Raw genomic sequence first — 20,854 nt, forward strand, 5'->3', positions numbered from 1 at the left:
CCGGCACTGTGTCCCAAGCTGGGCCCCACAGCCAGCATTCCGGCACCCCAACTGGCACCACAATGCCGGCCCCCATTAGTATGCGGATTTAGGCAGAACCCACAATTTTGGGGAGAAGAGATGATGTTGCCCATCTGTGCTCCAGATTAGGGGCACTCTGCATCGCAGCAGCAATGAGCAGGGCCTCAAGTGGCCCGCAGGCTCCAAGGCAAGCCTGGGCCCGAACACAGGGGGCTGCCCACGCCAGAGCACCCTGTCGGGGACCACGGGAGCCAGCACAACGAACCAGCTTATCTCGGGAGCCCCGACTGCTCCTCGCTCCAGTCACATCCCCAGGCACCAGACCAAGCAGAGATCGGATCAGACGGTGGCACTTCCAGCAAGGCCCCCACGGGAACGGGGGCATCCTGGCTTCTCCTCCTAGCAGCACCACCTTTGTAGTCAGCATGGCCCACATCAGCCTTGCCACCAAGACCCCCTCATCCCGTGCCCAGAGATTGATTAGGTGCAAAAGAGCTTCACCGTGCAACAAGCCATTTGCCTGCGCATCCTAGCCCACTGCCGCAGCCCCTGGCTCGACAGCGGCACTCAGCTGCCCGGCACTGTGTCCCATGCTGGCCCCAACAGCCAGCACCCGGCCCCCCAAATGGCACCACAATCCCGGCCCCCATCAGCAAGGGGCTTTTGGCAGCACCCCCATGTTGGGGAGAGGAGATGATGTTGCCAATCTGTGCTCCATATTAGGGCCACTCTGCATCACAGCAGCAACACGCAGGGCCCCAAGTGGACCGCAGGGCTCCAAGGCAAGCCTGGGCCTGAACACAGGAGGCCGCCCATGCCAGAGCACCCTGTCGGGGACCACCGGAGCCAGCACAACGAACCAGCCTGTGTCAGGAGCCCAGAATGCTCCTCCCTCCAGTCACATCCCCAGGCACCAGACCAAGTAGAGGTCCAGATCAGACGGCAGCACTTCCAGCAAGGCTGCCAGCGGGACCGAGGGCGTCCTGGCTTCTCCTCCTAGCAGCACCACTTGTGTCAGCATGGCCCACACCAGCCTTGCAACCAAGACCCCCTCATCCCCTGCCCAGAGACTGATTAGGTGCAAAAGAGCTTCACCGTGCAACAAGCCATCTTCCTGCACATCGCAACCCACTGCCGCAGCCCCTGGCTTGACAGCAGCACCCATCTGCCCAGCACTGTGTCCCATGCTGGGGCCATCAGCCAACACCCTGGACCCACAACTGGCACCACAATGCCGGCCCCCATCAGCATGGGGCTTTCAGCAGCACCCTCAGTTTTGGTGAGAAGAGATGATGTTGTCGATCAGTGCTCCAGATTAGGGGCACTCTGCATCGCAGCAGCAACGAACAGGGCCACAAGTGGACCAAAGGGCTCCAGGGCAAGCCTGGGCCCGAACACCAGAGCACCCTGTCGGGGGGGAGCCAGCACAACGAACCAGCCTGTGTCAGGAGCCCCAAGGGCTCCTCCCTAAGTCACATCCTCAGGCACCAGACCAAGCAGAGGTGCAGATCAGACGGCGGCACTTCCAGCAAGGCTGCCAGCGTGGACGGGGCGTCCTGGCCTCTCCTCCTAGCAGTACCGCCTTTGTGGTCAGCTCGGCCCACACCAGCCAAGCCACCAAGACCCCCTCATCCCCTGGCCAGAGATTGATTAGGTGCAAAAGAGCTTCACTGTGCAAAAAGACATCTTCCTGCACATCCCAGCCCAATGCCCTGGCCCCTGGATTAACAAGGGCCCCCCAGCAGCCCGGCACTGTGTCCCATGCTGGCCCCAACAGCCAGCACCCTGGCCCCACAACTGGCCCCACAATGCCGGCCCCCATAAGCATGGGGCTTTGAGCAGCACCCCCAGTTTTGGGGAGAAGAGATGATGTTGCCGATCTATGCTCCAGATTTGGGGCACTCTACATCGCAGCAGCAACGAGCAGGGCCCCAAGTGGCCCGCAGGGCTCCAGAGCAAGCCTGGGCCTGAACACAGGGGGCTGCCACGCCAGAGAACGCTGTCAGGAACCACGGGAGCCAGCACAATGAACCAGCCTGTGTTGGGAGCCCCGAGTGCTCCTCGCTCCAGTCACATCCCCAGGCACCAGACCAAGCAGAGGTCCAGATCAGACGGCGGAACTTCCAGCCAGGCTGCCAGCCAGGACGGGGGCGTCCTGAGCTCTCCTCCTAGCAACACCGCCTTTGTGGTCAGCACGGACCACACCAGCCTTGCCACCAAGACCCCCTCATCACCTGCCCAGAGATTGATTAGGTGCAAAAGAGCTTCACCGTTCAACAAGCCATCTTCCTGCACTTGCCAGCCCACTGCCGCTACCTCTGGCTCGACAGCGGCTTCCCAGCAGCCCGGCTCTATGTCCCATGCTGGGGCCAACAGACAGCACCCCGGCCCCACAACTGGCACCACAATGCCGGCCCCCATCAGCAAGGGGCTTTTGGCATCACCCCCAGTGTTGGGGAGAGGAGACGATGTTGCCGATCTGTGCTCCAGATTAGGGGCACTCTGCATCGCAGCAGCAACAAGCAGGGCCCCAAGTGACCCACAGGGCTCCAAGGCAGGCTGGGCCCGTACACAGGGGGCCGCCCACGCCAGAGCACCCTGTCGGGGACCACGGGAGCCAGCACAACGAACCAGCCTGTGTCAGGAGCCCAGAATGCTCCTCCCTCCAGTCACATCCCCAGGCACCAAACCAGGCAGAGTTCTAAAACGGACAGAGGCACTTCCAGCAAGGCTGCCAGTGGGTACGGGGCAGTCCTGGCCTCTCCTCCTAGCAGCACCGCCTTTGTGGTCAGCTCGGCCCACACCAGCTAAGCCACCAAGACCCCCTCATCCCCTGGCCAGAGATTGATTAGGTGCAAAAGAGCTTCACCGTGCAACAAGCCATCTTACTGCACATCCCAGCCCACTGTCGCAGCACCTGGCTCGACAGCGGCACTCACTGGCCCGACACTGTGTCCCATGCTGGCCCCAACAGCCAACACCCGGCCCCCCAACTGGCACCACAATGCCGGCCCGCATCAGCAAGGGGCTTTTGGAAGCACCCCCATAGTTGGGGAGAGGAGATGATGTTGCCAATCTGTGCTCCAGATTAGGGCCACTCTGCATCGCAGCACCAACACGCAGGGCCCCAAGTGGCCCGCAGGGCTCCAAGGCAAGCCTGGGCCTGAACACAGGAGGCCGCCCATGCCAGAGCACCCTGTCGGGGACCACCGGAGCCAGCACAACGAACCAGCCTGTGTCAGGAGCCCAGAATGCTCCTCCCTCCAGTCACATCCCCAGGCACCAGACCAAGTAGAGGTCCAGATCAGACGGCAGCACTTCCAGCAAGGCTGCCAGCAGGACCGAGGGCATCCTGGCCTCTCCTCCTAGCAGCACCGCTTTGCGGTCAGCATGGCCCACACCAGCCTTGCAACCAAGACCCCCTCATCCCCTGCCCAGAGACTGATTAGGTGCAAAAGAGCTTCACCGAGCAACAAGCCATCTTCCTGCACATCGCAACCCACTGCCGCAGCCCCTGGCTTGACAGCAGCACCCATCTGCCCGGCACTGTGTCCCATTCTGGGGCTATCAGCCAACACCCTGGACCCACAACTGGCACCACAATGCCGGCCCCCATCAGCTTGGGGCTTTCACCAGCACCTTCAATTTTGGTGAGAAGAGATGATGTTGTCGATCAGTGCTCCAGATTTGGGGCACTCTGCATCGCAGGAGCAACCAGCAGGGCCACAAGTGGACCAAAGGGCTCCAGGGCAAGCCTGGGCCCGAACACCAGAGCACCCTGTCGGGGGGGAGCCAGCACAATGAACCAGCCTGTGTCAGGAGCCCCGAGGGCTCCTCCCTAAGTCACATCCTCAGGCACCAGACCAACCAGAGGTCCAGATCAGACGGCGGCACTTCCAGCAAGGCTGCAAGCGGGAACGGGGCGTCCTGGCCTCTCCTCCTAGCAGCACCGCCTTTGTGGTCAGCTCGGCCCACACCAGCCAAGCCACCAAGACCCCCTCATCCCCTGGCCAGAGATTGATTAGGTGCAAAAGAGCGTCACTGTGCAAAAAGCCATCTTCCTGCACATCCCAGCCCAATGCCCTGGCCCCTGGATTAACAAGGGCCCCCCAGCAGCCCGGCACTGTGTCCCATGCTGGCCCCAACAGCCAGCACCCTGGCCCACAACTGGCCCCACAATGCCGGCCCCCATAAGCATGGAGCTTTGAGCAGCACCCCCAGTTTTGGGGAGAAGAGATGATGTTGCCGTTCTATGCTCCAGATTTGGGGCACTCTACATCGCAGCAGCAACGAGCAGGGGCCCAAGTGGCCCGCAGGGCTCCAGAGCAAGCCTGGGCCTGAACACAGGGGGCTGCCACCCCAGAGCACTCTGTCAGGGACCACGGGAGCCAGCACAATGAACCAGCCTGTGTCGGGAGCCCCGAGTGCTCCTCACTCCAGTCACATCCCCAGGCACCAGACCAAGCAGAGGTCCAGATCAGACGGCGGAACTCCAGCCAGGCTGCCAGCGGGGACGGGGGCGTCCTGAGCTCTCCTCCTAGCAACACCGCCTTTGTGGTCAGCACGGCCCACACCAGCCTTGCCACCAAGACCCCCTCATCCCCTACCCAGAGATTGATTAGGTGCAAAACAGCTTCACCGTGCAACAAGCCATCTTCCTGCTCATTCCAGCCCACTTCCCCGGCCCCTGGCTTCACAGCGGTCCCTCAGGTGCCTGGCGCTGTGTCCCATGCCTGGCCCAACAGCCAGCACCCTGGCCCCACAACTGGCACCACAATGCCGTCACCCATCAATATGGGGCTTACGCCACACCCCCAGTTTTGGGGAGAAGAGATGATGTTGCCGATCTGTGCTCAAGATTTGCGGCACTATGCATCGCAGCAGCAATGAGCAGGGCCCCAAGTGGCATGCAGGGCTCCAGGGCAATCCTGGGCCTGAACACATGGGGCCGCCCAAGACATAGCACCCTGTCAGGGACGACAGGAGCCAGCACAACGAACCAGACTGTGTCAGGAGCCCAGACTGCTCCTCCCTCCAGTCACATCCCCAGGCACCAGACCAAGCAGAGGTCCAGATCAAGCGGCGGCACTTCCAGCAAGACTGCCCGCGGGGACGGGGGCATCCTGGCCTCTCCTCCTAGCAGCACCGCTTTGTGGTCAGCACGGCCCACACCAGCCTTGCCACCAAGACCCCTCATCCCCTGCCCAGAGATTGATTAGGTGCAAAAGAGCTTCACCGTGCAACAAGCCATCTTCCTGCACATCCCAGCCCACTGCCACGGCCCCTGGCTTGACAGCAGCACCCATCTGCCTGGCACTGTGTCCCTTGCTGGGGCCAACAGCCAACACCCTGGACCCACAACTGGCACCACAATGCCGGCCCCCATCAGCATGGGGCTTTCGGCAGCACCCCCAGTTTTGGTGAGAAGAGATGATATTGTCGATCAGTGCTCCAGATTTGGGGCACTCTGCATCGCAGCAGCAACGAGCAGGGCCACAAGTGGACCACAGGACTCCAGGGCAAGCCTGGGCCTGAACACAGGGGGCCGCCCACACCAGAGCACCCTGTCGGGGGCGAGCCAGCACAACAAACCAGCCTGTCTCAGGAGCCCCGAAGGCTCCTCCCTAAGTCACATCCTCAGGCACCAGACCAAGCAGAGGTCCAGATCAGACGGCGGCACTTCCAGCAAGGCTGCCAGCGGGGACGGGGGCGACCTGGCCTCTCCTCCTAGCAGCACCGCCTGTGGTCAGCAGGGCCCACACCAGCCATGCCACCAAGAACACCTCATCCCCTGGCCAGAGATTGATTAGGTGCAAAAGAGCTTCACCGTGCAAAAAGCCATTTCCTGCACATCCCAGCCCACTGCCCTGGCCACTGGCTTGACAGGCGACACCCAGCTGCCCGGCACTTGTCCCATGCTGGGCCCAACAGCCAACACCCTGGCCACACAACTGGCCCCACAATGCCGGCCCCCATAAGCATGGGGCTTTCCGCTGCAGCCCCAGTTGTGGGGAGAAGAGATGATGTTGCCAATGTGCTCCAGATTTGGGGCACTCTACATCGCAGCAGCAACAAGCAGGGACACAAGTGGCCCGCAGGGTTCCAGAGCAAGCCTGGGCCTGAACACAGGGGGCTGCCACGCCAGAGCACTCTGTCAGGGACCACGGGAGCCAGCACAACAAACCAGCATGTGTCGGGGGCCCCGAGTGCTCCTCCATCCAGTCACATCCCCAGGCACCAGAGCAAGCAGAGTTCTAGAGCGGACGGAGGCGCTTCCAGCAAGGCTGCCAGTGGGGACGGGGCAGTCCTGGCCTCTCCTCCTAGCAGCACCGCCTTTGTGGTCAGCACAGCCCACATCAGCCTTGCCACCAAGAACCCCTCATCCCCTGCCCAGAGATTGATTAGGTGCAAAAGAGCTTCACCGTGCAACAAGCCATCATCCTGCACATCCCAGCCCACTGCCGCAGCACCTGACTTGACAGCGGCACCCAGCTTCCCGGTACTGTGTCCCTGGCTAGGCCCAACAGCCAGCACCCCGGGCCCACAACGGGCACCACAATGCCGGCCCCCATCAGCATGGGGCTTTCGGCAAAACCCCAGTTTTGGGGAGAAGAGATGATGTTGCCGATCTATGCTCCAGATTTGGGGCACTCTGCCTCGCAGCAGCAAGGAGCAGGGCCACAAGTGGCCCGCAGGGCTCCAGGGCAAGCCTACGCCCGAACACAGGGGGCTGCCCACGCCAGAGCACCCTGTCGGGGACCACGGGAGCCAGAACAACGAACCAGCCTGTGTCGGGAGCCCCGAGTGCTCCTCGCTCCAGTCACAAGCCCAGGCACCAGACCAAGCAGAGGTCCGGATCAGATGGCGGCACTTCCAGCAAGGCTGCCCGCGGGAATGGGGGCATCCTGGCCTCTCCTCCTAGCAGGACCGCCTTTGTGGTCAGCACGGCCCACACCAGCCTTGCCACCAAGACCCCCTCATCCCATGCCCAGAGATTGATTAGGTGCAAAAGAGCTTCACCGTGCAACAAGCCATCTTCCTGCACATCCCAGCCCACTGCCGTTGCCCCTGGCTTGACCTCGCACCCATCTGCCCGGCACTGTGTCCCATGCTGGGGCCAACAGCCAAAACCCTGGACCCACAACTGGCACTACAATGCTGGCCCCCATCAGCATGGGACTTTCGGCAGCACCCCCAGTTTTGGGGAGAAGAGATGATGTTGCCGATCTGTGCTCCAGATTTGGGGCACTCTGCATCGCAGCAGCAACAAGCAGGGCCACAAGTGGCCCCCAGGGCTCTAGAGCAAGCCTGGGCCCGAACTCAGGGGCCCGCCCACGCCAGAGCACACTGTCGGGGACCATGGGAGCCAGCACAACGAACCAGCCTGTGTCAGGAGCCCCGACTGCTCCTCCCTCCAGTAAAATCCCCAGGCACCAGAACAAGCAGAGGACCAGATCAGACGGCGGCACTAACTTCAAGGCTGCCAGCGGGGACGGGGCATCCTGGCATCTCCTCCTAGCAGCACCGCCTTTGTGGTCTGCACGGCCCACACCAGCCTTGCCACCAAGACCCCCTCATCCCCTGGCCAGAGATTGATTAGGTGCAAAAGAGCTTCACCGTGCAACAAGCCATCTTCTTGCACATTCCAGCCCACTGCCGCAGCCCCTGTCTTGACAGCGGCACCCCTGCTGCCCGGCACTGTGTCCCAAGCTGGGCCCCACAGCCAGCATTCCGGCACCCCAACTGGCACCACAATGCCGGCCCCCATTAGTATGCGGATTTAGGCAGAACCCACAATTTTGGGGAGAAGAGATGATGTTGCCCATCTGTGCTCCAGATTAGGGGCACTCTGCATCGCAGCAGCAATGAGCAGGGCCTCAAGTGGCCCGCAGGCTCCAAGGCAAGCCTGGGCCCGAACACAGGGGGCTGCCCACGCCAGAGCACCCTGTCGGGGACCACGGGAGCCAGCACAACGAACCAGCTTATCTCGGGAGCCCCGACTGCTCCTCGCTCCAGTCACATCCCCAGGCACCAGACCAAGCAGAGATCGGATCAGACGGTGGCACTTCCAGCAAGGCCCCCACGGGAACGGGGGCATCCTGGCTTCTCCTCCTAGCAGCACCACCTTTGTAGTCAGCATGGCCCACATCAGCCTTGCCACCAAGACCCCCTCATCCCGTGCCCAGAGATTGATTAGGTGCAAAAGAGCTTCACCGTGCAACAAGCCATTTGCCTGCGCATCCTAGCCCACTGCCGCAGCCCCTGGCTCGACAGCGGCACTCAGCTGCCCGGCACTGTGTCCCATGCTGGCCCCAACAGCCAGCACCCGGCCCCCCAAATGGCACCACAATCCCGGCCCCCATCAGCAAGGGGCTTTTGGCAGCACCCCCATGTTGGGGAGAGGAGATGATGTTGCCAATCTGTGCTCCATATTAGGGCCACTCTGCATCACAGCAGCAACACGCAGGGCCCCAAGTGGACCGCAGGGCTCCAAGGCAAGCCTGGGCCTGAACACAGGAGGCCGCCCATGCCAGAGCACCCTGTCGGGGACCACCGGAGCCAGCACAACGAACCAGCCTGTGTCAGGAGCCCAGAATGCTCCTCCCTCCAGTCACATCCCCAGGCACCAGACCAAGTAGAGGTCCAGATCAGACGGCAGCACTTCCAGCAAGGCTGCCAGCGGGACCGAGGGCGTCCTGGCTTCTCCTCCTAGCAGCACCACTTGTGTCAGCATGGCCCACACCAGCCTTGCAACCAAGACCCCCTCATCCCCTGCCCAGAGACTGATTAGGTGCAAAAGAGCTTCACCGTGCAACAAGCCATCTTCCTGCACATCGCAACCCACTGCCGCAGCCCCTGGCTTGACAGCAGCACCCATCTGCCCAGCACTGTGTCCCATGCTGGGGCCATCAGCCAACACCCTGGACCCACAACTGGCACCACAATGCCGGCCCCCATCAGCATGGGGCTTTCAGCAGCACCCTCAGTTTTGGTGAGAAGAGATGATGTTGTCGATCAGTGCTCCAGATTAGGGGCACTCTGCATCGCAGCAGCAACGAACAGGGCCACAAGTGGACCAAAGGGCTCCAGGGCAAGCCTGGGCCCGAACACCAGAGCACCCTGTCGGGGGGGAGCCAGCACAACGAACCAGCCTGTGTCAGGAGCCCCAAGGGCTCCTCCCTAAGTCACATCCTCAGGCACCAGACCAAGCAGAGGTGCAGATCAGACGGCGGCACTTCCAGCAAGGCTGCCAGCGTGGACGGGGCGTCCTGGCCTCTCCTCCTAGCAGTACCGCCTTTGTGGTCAGCTCGGCCCACACCAGCCAAGCCACCAAGACCCCCTCATCCCCTGGCCAGAGATTGATTAGGTGCAAAAGAGCTTCACTGTGCAAAAAGACATCTTCCTGCACATCCCAGCCCAATGCCCTGGCCCCTGGATTAACAAGGGCCCCCCAGCAGCCCGGCACTGTGTCCCATGCTGGCCCCAACAGCCAGCACCCTGGCCCCACAACTGGCCCCACAATGCCGGCCCCCATAAGCATGGGGCTTTGAGCAGCACCCCCAGTTTTGGGGAGAAGAGATGATGTTGCCGATCTATGCTCCAGATTTGGGGCACTCTACATCGCAGCAGCAACGAGCAGGGCCCCAAGTGGCCCGCAGGGCTCCAGAGCAAGCCTGGGCCTGAACACAGGGGGCTGCCACGCCAGAGAACGCTGTCAGGAACCACGGGAGCCAGCACAATGAACCAGCCTGTGTTGGGAGCCCCGAGTGCTCCTCGCTCCAGTCACATCCCCAGGCACCAGACCAAGCAGAGGTCCAGATCAGACGGCGGAACTTCCAGCCAGGCTGCCAGCCAGGACGGGGGCGTCCTGAGCTCTCCTCCTAGCAACACCGCCTTTGTGGTCAGCACGGACCACACCAGCCTTGCCACCAAGACCCCCTCATCACCTGCCCAGAGATTGATTAGGTGCAAAAGAGCTTCACCGTTCAACAAGCCATCTTCCTGCACTTGCCAGCCCACTGCCGCTACCTCTGGCTCGACAGCGGCTTCCCAGCAGCCCGGCTCTATGTCCCATGCTGGGGCCAACAGACAGCACCCCGGCCCCACAACTGGCACCACAATGCCGGCCCCCATCAGCAAGGGGCTTTTGGCATCACCCCCAGTGTTGGGGAGAGGAGACGATGTTGCCGATCTGTGCTCCAGATTAGGGGCACTCTGCATCGCAGCAGCAACAAGCAGGGCCCCAAGTGACCCACAGGGCTCCAAGGCAGGCTGGGCCCGTACACAGGGGGCCGCCCACGCCAGAGCACCCTGTCGGGGACCACGGGAGCCAGCACAACGAACCAGCCTGTGTCAGGAGCCCAGAATGCTCCTCCCTCCAGTCACATCCCCAGGCACCAAACCAGGCAGAGTTCTAAAACGGACAGAGGCACTTCCAGCAAGGCTGCCAGTGGGTACGGGGCAGTCCTGGCCTCTCCTCCTAGCAGCACCGCCTTTGTGGTCAGCTCGGCCCACACCAGCTAAGCCACCAAGACCCCCTCATCCCCTGGCCAGAGATTGATTAGGTGCAAAAGAGCTTCACCGTGCAACAAGCCATCTTACTGCACATCCCAGCCCACTGTCGCAGCACCTGGCTCGACAGCGGCACTCACTGGCCCGACACTGTGTCCCATGCTGGCCCCAACAGCCAACACCCGGCCCCCCAACTGGCACCACAATGCCGGCCCGCATCAGCAAGGGGCTTTTGGAAGCACCCCCATAGTTGGGGAGAGGAGATGATGTTGCCAATCTGTGCTCCAGATTAGGGCCACTCTGCATCGCAGCACCAACACGCAGGGCCCCAAGTGGCCCGCAGGGCTCCAAGGCAAGCCTGGGCCTGAACACAGGAGGCCGCCCATGCCAGAGCACCCTGTCGGGGACCACCGGAGCCAGCACAACGAACCAGCCTGTGTCAGGAGCCCAGAATGCTCCTCCCTCCAGTCACATCCCCAGGCACCAGACCAAGTAGAGGTCCAGATCAGACGGCAGCACTTCCAGCAAGGCTGCCAGCAGGACCGAGGGCATCCTGGCCTCTCCTCCTAGCAGCACCGCTTTGCGGTCAGCATGGCCCACACCAGCCTTGCAACCAAGACCCCCTCATCCCCTGCCCAGAGACTGATTAGGTGCAAAAGAGCTTCACCGAGCAACAAGCCATCTTCCTGCACATCGCAACCCACTGCCGCAGCCCCTGGCTTGACAGCAGCACCCATCTGCCCGGCACTGTGTCCCATTCTGGGGCTATCAGCCAACACCCTGGACCCACAACTGGCACCACAATGCCGGCCCCCATCAGCTTGGGGCTTTCACCAGCACCTTCAATTTTGGTGAGAAGAGATGATGTTGTCGATCAGTGCTCCAGATTTGGGGCACTCTGCATCGCAGGAGCAACCAGCAGGGCCACAAGTGGACCAAAGGGCTCCAGGGCAAGCCTGGGCCCGAACACCAGAGCACCCTGTCGGGGGGGAGCCAGCACAATGAACCAGCCTGTGTCAGGAGCCCCGAGGGCTCCTCCCTAAGTCACATCCTCAGGCACCAGACCAACCAGAGGTCCAGATCAGACGGCGGCACTTCCAGCAAGGCTGCAAGCGGGAACGGGGCGTCCTGGCCTCTCCTCCTAGCAGCACCGCCTTTGTGGTCAGCTCGGCCCACACCAGCCAAGCCACCAAGACCCCCTCATCCCCTGGCCAGAGATTGATTAGGTGCAAAAGAGCGTCACTGTGCAAAAAGCCATCTTCCTGCACATCCCAGCCCAATGCCCTGGCCCCTGGATTAACAAGGGCCCCCCAGCAGCCCGGCACTGTGTCCCATGCTGGCCCCAACAGCCAGCACCCTGGCCCACAACTGGCCCCACAATGCCGGCCCCCATAAGCATGGAGCTTTGAGCAGCACCCCCAGTTTTGGGGAGAAGAGATGATGTTGCCGTTCTATGCTCCAGATTTGGGGCACTCTACATCGCAGCAGCAACGAGCAGGGGCCCAAGTGGCCCGCAGGGCTCCAGAGCAAGCCTGGGCCTGAACACAGGGGGCTGCCACCCCAGAGCACTCTGTCAGGGACCACGGGAGCCAGCACAATGAACCAGCCTGTGTCGGGAGCCCCGAGTGCTCCTCACTCCAGTCACATCCCCAGGCACCAGACCAAGCAGAGGTCCAGATCAGACGGCGGAACTCCAGCCAGGCTGCCAGCGGGGACGGGGGCGTCCTGAGCTCTCCTCCTAGCAACACCGCCTTTGTGGTCAGCACGGCCCACACCAGCCTTGCCACCAAGACCCCCTCATCGCCAGCCCAGAGATTGATTAGGTACAAAAGAGCTTCACCGTTCAACAAGCCATCTTCCTGCACTTGCCAGCCCACTGCCATTGCCCCTGGCTAGACAGCGGCTTCCCAGCAGCCCGGCGCTATGTCCCATGCTGGGGCCAACAGACAGCACCCTGGACCCACAACTGGCACCACAATGCCGGCCCCCATCAGCCAGGGGCTTTCGGCAGCACCCCCAGTTTGGGGAGAGGAGATGATGTTGCTGATCTGTGCTCCAGATTAGGGCCACTCTGCATCACAGCAGCAACACGCAGGGCCCCAAGTGGACCGCAGGGCTCCAAGGCAAGCCTGGGCCTGAACACAGGAGGCCGCCCACGCCAGAGCACCCTGTCGGGGACCACGGGAGCCAGCACAACGAACCAGCCTGTGTCAGGAGCCCAGAATGCTCCTCCCTCCAGTCACATCCCCAGGCACCAGACCAAGCAGAGGTCCAGATCAGAAGGCGGCACTTCCAGCAAGGCTGCCAGCGGGGCCGAGGGCACCCTGGACTCTCCTCCTAGCAGCACCGCTTTGTGGTCAGCACGGCCCACACCAGCCTTGCCACCAAGCCCCCTCATCCCCTGCCCAGAGATTGATTAGGTGCAAAAGAGGTTCACCGTGCAACAAGCCATCTTCCTGCACATCCCAGCCCACTGCCGCGTCCCCTGTTTTGACAGCAGCACCCATCTGCCCGGCACTGTGTCCCTTGCTGGGGCCAACAGACAACACCCTGGACCCACAACTGGCACCACAATGCCGGCCCCCATCAGCATGGGGCTTTCGGCAGCACCCCAAGTTTTGGTGAGAAGAGATTATGTTGTCGATCCGTGCTCCAGATTTGGGGCACTCTGCATCGCAGCAGCAACCAGAAGGGCCACAAGTGGACCACAGGACTCCAGGGCAAGCTGGGCCTGAACACAGGGGGCCGCCCACACCAGAGCACCCTGTCGGGGGCGAGCCAGCACAACGAACCAGCCTGTCTCAGGAGCCCCGAAGGCTCCTCCCTACGTCACATCCTCAGGCACCAGACCAAGCAGAGGTCCAGATCAGACGGCGGCACTTCCAGCAAGGCTGCCAGCGGGGACGGGGGCGACCTGGCCTCTCCTCCTAGCAGCACCGCCTGTGGTCAGCAGGGCCCACACCAGCCATGCCACCAAGAACACCTCATCCCCTGGCCAGAGATTGATTAGGTGCAAAAGAGCTTCACCGTGCAAAAAGCCATTTGCCTGCTCATCCCAAGCCACTGCAGCAGCCCCTGGCTTGACAGCGGCACCCATCTGCCCGGCACTGTGTCCCATGCTGGCCCCAACAGCCAGCACCCGGCACCCCACTGACACCACAATGCTGGCCCCCATCAGCTAGGGGCTTTCGGCAGCACCCCCAGTGTTGGGGAGAGGAGACGATGTTGCCGATCTGTGCTTCAGATTAGGGGCACTCTGCATCGCAGCAGCAACAAGCAGGGCCCCAAGTGGCCCGCAGGGCTCCAGGGCAAGCCTGGGCCCGTACACAGGGGGCTGCCCACGCCAGAGAACCCTGTCGGGGACCACGGGAGCCAGCACAACGAACCAGCCTGTGTCAGGAGCCCCGAGTGCTCCTCCCTCCAGTCACATCCCCAGGCACCAGACCAAGCAGAGGTCCAGATCAGACGGCGGCACTTCCAGCAAGGCTGCCAGTGGGGCCGAGGGCGTCCTGGCCTCTCCTCCTAGCAGCACCGCTTTGTGGTCAACAAGGCCCACACCAGCCTTGCCACCAAGACCCCCTCATCCCATGTCCAGAGATTGATTAGGTGCAAAAGAGCTTCATCGTGCAACAAGCCCCTACCTGCACATCCCAGCCCACTGACGCGGCCCCTGGCTTGACCTCGCACCCATCTGCCCGTCACTGTGTCCCAGGCTGCGCCCAACAGCCGACACCCTGGACCCACAACTGGCACCACAATGCCGGCCCCCATCAGCATGGGGCTTTCGGCAACACCCCCAGGTTTGGTGATAAGAGATGATGTTGCCGATCTATGCTCCAGATTTGGGGCACTCTGCATCGCAGCAGCAACGAGCAGGGCCACAAGTGGCCCGCAGGGCTCCAGGGCAAGCCTGGGCCCGAACACAGGGGGCCGCCCACGCCAGAGCACCCTGTCGGGGACCACGGGACCCAGCACTATGAACCAGCCTGTGTCGGGAGCCCCGAGTGCTCCTCGCTCCAGTCACATCCCCAGGAACCAGACCAAGCATACGTCCAAATCAGACGGCGGCACTTCCAGCAAGGCTGCCAGGGGGCCGAGGGCGTCCTGGCCTCTCCTCCTAGCAGCACCGCTTTGTTGTCAGCACGGCCCACATCAGCCTTGCCACCAAGACCCCCTCATCCCCTACCCCGAGATTGATTAGGTGCAAAAGAGCTTCACCGTGCAACAAGCCATCTTCCTGCACATCCCAGCCCATTGCCGCGGCCCCTGGCTTGACAGCAGCACCCATCTGCCCGGCACTGTGTCCCATGCTGGGGCCAACAGCCAACACCCTGGACCCACAACTGGACCACAATGCCGGCTCCCATCAGCATGGGCTTTCGGCTGCACCCCCAGTTTTGGGGAGAAGAGATGATGTTGCCGATCTGTGCTCCAGATTTGGGGCCTGTGCATCGCAGCAACGAGCAGGCCCCAAGTGGACCACAGGAATCCAGGGAGCCTGGGCCAGACACAGGGGGCCACCCACACCCAGGCACCCTGTCGGGGGTGATCCAGCACAACGAACCAGCCTGTGTCAGGAGCCCCCAGGGCTCCTCCCTAAGTCACATCCTCAGGCACCAGACCAAGCAGAGGTCCAGATCAAACAGCGGCCCTTCCAGCAAGGCTGCCAGCAGGGACAGCGGCGTCCTGGCCTCTCCTCCTAGCAGCACCGCCTTTGTGGTCAGCACCGCCAACACCAGCCATGCCACCAAGACCCCCTCATCCCCTTGCCAGAGATTGATTAGGTGCCAAAGAGCTTCACCGTGCAAAAAGCCATTTCCTGCACATCCCAGCCCACTGCCCTGGCCCCTGGCTTGACAGGGGCCCCCCAGCTGCCCGGCACTGTGTCCCATGCTGGGCCCAACAGCCAGCACCCTGGACCCACAACTGGCCCCACAATGCCGGCCCTCATAAGCATGGGGCTTTCTGCCCTAGCCCCAGTTTTGGGAGAAGAGATGATGTTGCCGATCTGTGCTCCAGATTTGGGGCACTCTACATCGCAGCAGCAACAAGCAGGGCCACAAGTGGCCCGCAGGGTTCCAGAGCAAGCCTGGGCCTGAACACAGGGGGCTTCCACGCCAGAGCACTCTGTCAGCGACCACGGGAGCCAGCACAACGAACCAGCTTGTGTCGGGAGCCCCGAGTGCTCCTCCCTCCAGTCACATCCCCAGGCACCAGACCAAGCAGAGTTCTAGAGCGGACGGAGGCACTTCCAGCAAGGCTGCCAGTGGGGACGGGGCAGTCCTCTCCTCTCCTCCTAGCTGCACCGCCTTTGTGGTCAGCACGGCCCACATCAGCCTTGCCACCAAGACCCCCTCATCCGCTGGCCAGAGATTGATTAGATGCAAAAGAGCTTCACCGTGCAACAAGCCATCTTCCTGCACATCCCAGCCCACTGCCGCAGCACCTGACTTGACAGCGGCACCCAGCTGCCCGGTACTGTGTCCCAGGCTGGGCCCAACAGCCAGCAGCCCGGCCCCACAACGGGCAAAACAATGCCGGCCCCCATCAGCAAGGGGCTTTCGGCAACACCCCAGTTTTGGAGAGAAGAGAATATGTTGCCGATCTATGCTCCAGATTTCGGGCACTCTGCCTCGCAGCAGCAAGGAGCAGGGCCACAAGTGGCCCGCAGGGCTCCAGGGCAAGCCTGGGCCCGAACACAGGGGGCTGCCCACGCCAGAGCACCCTGTCAGGGACCACGGGAGCCAGCACAACGAACCAGCCTGTGTCGGGAGCCCCGAGTGCTCCTCGCTTCAGTCACATCCCCAGGCACCAGACCAAGCAGAGGTCCGGATCAGACGGTGGCACTTCCAGCAAGGCTGCCCGCGGGAATGGGGGCATCCTGGCCTCTCCTTCTAGCAGCACCGCCTTTGTGGTCAGCACGGCCCACATCAGCCTTGCCACCAAGACTCCCTCATCCCGTGCCCAGAGATTGATTAGGTGCAAAAGAGCTTCACCGTGCAACAAGCCATCTTCCTGCACATCCCAGCCCACTGCCGCAGCACCTGACTTGACAGCGGAACCCAGCTGCCCGGTACTGTGTCCCAGGCTGGGCCCAACCGCCAACACCCTGGACCCACAACTGGCACCACAATGCCGGCCCCCATCAGCATGGGGCTTTCGGCAACACCCCAAGTTTTGGGGAGAAGAGATGATGTTGCCGTTCTATGCTCCAGATTTGGGGCACTCTGCCTCGCAGCAGCAATGAGCAGGGCCACAAGTGGCCCGCAGGGCTCCAGGGCAAGCCTGGGCCCGAACACAGGGGGCTGCCCATGCCAGAGCACCCTGTCGGAGACCACTGGAGCCAGCACTATGAACCAGCCTGTGTCGGGAGCCCCGAGTGCTCCTCGCTCCTGTCACATCCCCAGGCACCAGACCAAGCAGAGGTCCGGATCAGACAGCGGCACTTCCAGCAAGGATGCCCGCGGGAACGGGGGCATCCTGGCCTCTCCTCCTAGCAGCACCGCCCTGTGGTCAGCTTGGCCCACGTCAGCCTTGCCACCAAGACCCCCTCATCCCGTGCCCAGAGATTGATTAGGTGCAAAAGAGCTTCACCGTGCAACAAGCCATTTGCCTGCTCATCCTAGCCCACTGCCGCAGCCCTTGGCTCGACAGCGGCACCCATCTGCCCGGCACTGTGTCCCATGCTGGCCCCAACAGCCAGCACCCGGCCCCCCAAATGGCACCACAATCCCGGCCCCCATCAGCAAGGGGCTTTCGGCAGCACCCCCAGTGTTGGGGAGAGGAGATGATGTTGTCGATCTGTGCTCCAGATTAGGGCCACTCTGCATCGCAGCAGCAACAAGCAGGGCCCCAAGTGGCCCGCAGGGCTCCAAGGCAATCCTGGGCCTGACACAGGAGGCCGCCCACGCCAGAGCACCCTGTCGGGGACCACGGGAGCCAGAACAACGAACCAGCCTGTGTCGGGAGCCCCGAGTGCTCCTCGCTTCAGTCACATCCCCAGGCACCAGACCAAGCAGAGGTCCAGATCAGACGGCGGCACTTCCAGCAAGGCTGTCAGCGGGGACGGGGGTTTCCTGGCCTCTCCTCCTAGCAGCACCCCCTTTGTGGTCAGCACGCCCACACCAGCCTTGCCACCAAGAACCCGTCATCCCCGTGCCCAGCACCTAAGAGGACGTAAAAGAGCTGCACCGTGCAACAAACCATCTTCTCCCCCATCAAAGCCCACTTCCTAAGGGCCCAAGAGGCAGTGGCTCGGCTGAGTCAATAGCTACCTGGAGAAGTAGCTAGTTGTGTACTTCCATGTGACACCAGTGCAAAACTAGTGTGGAATGGGAGACACAAGTCTGGTACTGGAGCAAGACCGGACTCCCAGCCTGCCATCCAACATTGGGAAAACTTCCCAATCCCTGACCTACCATATTTAAGGAATGTGGGGGCCTTAGGCCTCTTCTGTGATCCCAGGGGCTATGGGCCTTGGGACAGTACACGGAGATCGTGTCCCTTTGGCCTCCAGTCCCACAGCTCCTGGGACTCCTGCCGCTGCCCACAGATTTCCCCTCCCCTCTCCCCACATTCCTCTCAGAACCTTTAGGTAGTGTTCATTTCATTAATTAAAGCCTGTTCTAGTTTCTCTGCATAGCTCTCCTGAGTCTCTTCTGTGGGTCATGTGGGCAAAATTTGGGGGCCGAATGGATGCTGGCATGGGAAGCCAGACGCCACCGTTTCCAGGTTCCCATGGCCCAGCGGAGCGGGTAGGGCTGGAAGGACAGACCCTTGAAGAGTGAGAGTAGGTTTTCCGTTTCGGGGATGGGCCTGGGAGAACACTGGCCTGTGGAGGGCAAACTGGGGAGACTCACCCTTGCCTATTGGAAGCGCTGCTCCTCTCCCACTGGGGACCCCACGGAATCTTCTTGCTTCACAGCCCTAGGACGATGTAAAGACACTCCTGGCCTAGAGTATGGGTCTGGCATCCAAGACTGTGGCTCAGGGCAAAGGAGGACAGCTTTGCCTTGAGGGTATGACCGCTCCCTGAGCGCTGAGTGACATCCCACTTCACACAAGCACCAGGCCTCCCTCCGTGCATCTCTTCCCTCTGCCAGGCATTTGGGGGCCCCTCCCTGATGGCATTCAGGAGAAGAATGAGGAAGAAACAAGTCACCTGGGAGAGGGAGGGAGCAAGGATGACACTGAAAGGACTGTCACCCCCAAAACTCCTCAGTCCCATATTGATTAGATACAAGATCACAACCAACAAACGAGGAGGTTATACATGTTATACATTAGTCTTGGGTCTTGTACGTCAACCAGAAGGAATGGGAGTCCTACAGACCATAGTCTTGCAGGTAAACAGAGTAGGCTGTGCCTGGCCCAGCAGCATGGAATTTTTGGCTGATAAAAACTCACTCATATGTTTTTAGCTAAGTTTTATCAAGGCCTGAGACAAAATTAAGGCAAAATTATGCCATAAACTAGAAATTCCCAATCTATCAGGGTAGCACACCCATCAAGGACAACACAATTATTAGTAGATGAGAACATTCTGCGGGTACCACCCATTATCTATGATGAATAAATGGAAGATAACAAGAGTCAGGTGGAGCTCTCTACTACTTTGTTGAATCCTTAAAAGTGACACTTGAAAACTGGTGCCAGAAGCAGTAGGAAGCCTGATACCTTCGAAATTCACCAGCAGATAAGAAAGGCAAGCATCCTAACTGCACCCCTCCTCTGTTTCAGTGCATTGCTGCAAGAAAAACTTTAGAAATTTCCTTTGCTTTTTTTGGACAGGGTCAAGACTTAAGACATATAGCCCAGATATCCATTACACACTCCTTGTAAAACCACTAATCCAAGATCCACTCCACTAAGGAGCACACTCCCAAAGCAAGAGTTAGCTACACTCCCAGTCTAAAAATATTTACTCCCCTAATTGAAATATTTACTTAATCTGAAAAACAGTGTAACCACTTTATAGTTGTCATATCCTTTTATGAGGTCAAGAAGAACACAGAATTGCATAACTAGACGAGAGCATAGAACAGTATCATCAAAACCAAGTATTCAAGGAAAACACCCACCAACTGTTCAAAAGTACAAGGTCACGAATAAAATAAAGGGCAGCTGTCCTAAGACCATATGCTAATGAAGTCATGTCCTGCATTTATTGTACATGGAGTTTGGGGCTTGTCAAAACAAATGACTGAAAGAAAATTTGCCCTCCTGCCCACCAACCCAGGTTCTTCCTTGTGGCTGATGGCATCTTGTTAGAAACATCTTAAATTTTTAAAATGCCCATCACCTGCTGCCAAACAAGCCTGATAGTTTAAAGTGAACTGAGCTACACCACATAGTTCTGAGCATGGAACAGGAAAAGGACGGTTTTAAGAAATAAAGTGGAATCCTCAAAAAATTCCACAGGGAGTGAGCAGTCAATCTAGATAATTTTCCATCTGCCCAGCTCAGACATAATCTTTAAAAATAAATTAGTTTTACATGGCTTTCTGGTTTGTTGACACAAATAACTTAATAAAATTGTTTTGCTAAAACCCTGATTTTTCCCCCTTTGAACTCACACAGTATCTACATATTCCATTAGTTGCTTTTAATACTTCACTTGTCCTTTAAAAAAATCTGACTTTTAAAAGGAAGAGAGGGGTGTAAAGATATGCAGGTAAATACAATAAGTGCTTTTCTCTAAATAAGCAGCCAGCATGTTCATTGCTGTATTGCTTTTATTAGTAAAATATTGGAAGCACCTTAAATAGTTTTCATGAGGGAACTAGCTAAATAGTTATTGATATATAAAGGACTGCAATACAACTATTTTTTTTAAAGTAGCTCTATCTGTACTATCATGAAAGATTTCCATTACAGTATTCAGTGAAAAAATTAAGTGACAGAACAACATGTATAATGTGAAACCATGAATGTAAAAAACAAAAATATATTTGTGTGCTTGAAAGTTTGGAAGGATTTTACCAATATCCGAGAAAGAGATGGATAGAAGGGAATTACTTTTTGCTGTATACCTGTCTATGATATTTGTTTTTACTACAAGAAAGAATCAGATTGTAAAATAAAGAAAAATGTAAACCTAGGAAAAGACTCTAAGTGCACAAAAGATATACATAGGAAAATGGATATTTATATTTTCCAGTATGCTTTTATAAATCTACTCTCTAGAATTTTATATCATGGGACATATTATATATACTTTTTAAATAAAGTAAATTTTCTAAAAAAAAAAAAAAAAAGAAGAAGAAGAAGAAGAGTGCATGCAGAGGGGGCAGAGGGAGAGAAGGAATCTCAAGCAGACTCC

This window comes from Mustela lutreola, chromosome 3 (assembly GCF_030435805.1).
Source record: "Mustela lutreola isolate mMusLut2 chromosome 3, mMusLut2.pri, whole genome shotgun sequence".
Taxonomy (NCBI): domain Eukaryota; kingdom Metazoa; phylum Chordata; class Mammalia; order Carnivora; family Mustelidae; genus Mustela; species Mustela lutreola.